We start from the raw sequence: 1,951 nt of genomic DNA, 5'->3' as shown, positions 1-1,951 counted from the left end.
TCCCGATGGTCGCACCCGTTCTGAATCGCTAATGCAAGTGGACACGTGGGACAGTCTCAAGGTGGAACAAAATTAGGCGGAAAGAGGGTTTGATACATGGGCGTACCCAGCGAGGGGCAGGGAGGGGCGCAGCTGCCCCACCTAGAAGCAAAAATCGCAATAGTCTTGAAGCAAAATCAGTACTGAATTGAAAGGAAAGTATTCAACAAATTTTCTTTAAACCTACGAAAAATGATATGTATTAGTATAATATATATAACTAAAATAAAACTATTTTTTCAAGGAAATAATCTCATAAACTAATAAAGCGCTTTTATAATTTTCTTAAAATGTTGGTTTCATTCACCTTTTCCATGCTAAAATGTCACAACTTGGCTTGCCCCCCCTAGACCATGGCTTTCCACCCCCTAGTTATGATTCTGGGTACGCCCTTGGTTTGATAGCATCAAGATAAAAAACCTAATAATCCGCAGCTTTACAGGAAATTTTATGCTTGTATACACCGTACGAAGCATGATATTTTAGTCCTTAAAATCCTTTTAATTAAGAGTTTGCTTTAATACGAATTTCCGTGGAAACACGTATTTATTTATGGTTTATTGTCATGGCTGTCATGCAGCACAATCTGTGAACCCAATTGATACTTGTTACCACGTTCGGAAATGTAAGTAGATAAAACTATCGTTTCATGAATTATCGTTAAATGAAATGAAAATAAAAAAGTAATGTCTTGTTTTTCCAACATTGAAAATAATAACTGCCTCCGTGCTCACCAAACAGAATTATCTCACAGACTGATTAAAAGTTCTTACGGCAAGACCGATATTTCGCTAGGAACAAAAGTAAAAAGCGGAGGAGAGGATCATTACCTTCATACCAAGAAATTATAATTACGGACGAGACGCCAAGGGATATGTGACTGGCTCTAATATTAATTAGGAAGCGTAAGTATGATAAATTATCATAACATATCGGAATTATGACACAAAAAGATGTTGCATTATATTTATACATTTTTTAATAATACTTACCACTATACTCGCCTTTCCTTATTATCCAACAGAATTGATTCAATTAAGGTGATACCAAGGAAAATGAACATGAGAAAAAAGTCATCTAGAAGAAGAAAAAATTAATAAGAGCAAAGATGAAGGACCGACGAGCGAGACAGAGATAGCCAAACCTTCAACTTGGACTAAAGTGGCTATTAATTGAAATTGTGCTAATCGATATTATCATGAGCGTCGGTAAAACTTGGCTAATGACCGGATGCACAAACTTCATCGAAGAGCTTCTTGAGTTTCTTGATGCACTTAATACTGGTGTAACGAATAATATTTGACATTCCTACGTGCAGTGCCATTCGAGTGGACATTTAATTTGAAGATGCTACTGTTCTGTTAATTCAGTGTTTTCATAACAATTTGAAGGTGAGACACAGAAAATCTTTAGCTTGACCAATGAAAATCCAACGTAGATATAACTGCAATGGAAATTAGATTCTAGAAAAAAGTTTAGATAGAAAATAGAGATTATAAATAAGAGATTGAAGATAGATGAATGTATCATGTATTCAGTGTGATGCAGGACTTTCAACAGATTTTCATCCCTTCCAAAAATTTAGGGAAAAGCAATCACCATATCAAATAAAATTCAAGGTAAGGTAAAATATACCTCAGAGCATATCACCCGTATGATGACAACCCACCGAATATGCGCATAAAATGTATATTTTAATCACTGATAAAGTGTATGAAAAGAATCAAGCCCGCATAAGTGAATATCAATAACCAGAAGAAATTTGAATTCTTGAATGTTTGTTTTCGCAATTTAATGCCAGAAAACAACATTTTATACAAGAAAGAGATAAACTGAGCGTACTTCATTTTTTGAACTGTGATGTGATGAGTGACGCAGGAGTGTGAACCGCAGATGCTGCTTACCCTGCTTA

General features: G+C 35.3%; 1 long non-coding RNA gene across 1 annotated transcript; it reads left to right on the top strand.

The window, feature by feature from the left end:
* The first annotated feature begins 724 nt into the window (after window positions 1–724).
* LOC124160560 lies at window positions 725–1,613 on the top strand. The gene is made up of 2 exons (XR_006865195.1): window positions 725–944; window positions 1,064–1,613. It is a non-coding gene; the product is annotated as an uncharacterized LOC124160560 (long non-coding RNA).
* Window positions 1,614–1,951: the final 338 nt, after the last annotated feature.

This window comes from Ischnura elegans, chromosome 6 (genome assembly GCF_921293095.1).
Source record: "Ischnura elegans chromosome 6, ioIscEleg1.1, whole genome shotgun sequence".
NCBI classification, from domain to species: domain Eukaryota; kingdom Metazoa; phylum Arthropoda; class Insecta; order Odonata; family Coenagrionidae; genus Ischnura; species Ischnura elegans.
This window is presented reverse-complemented; position numbering and strand designations above follow the sequence as displayed.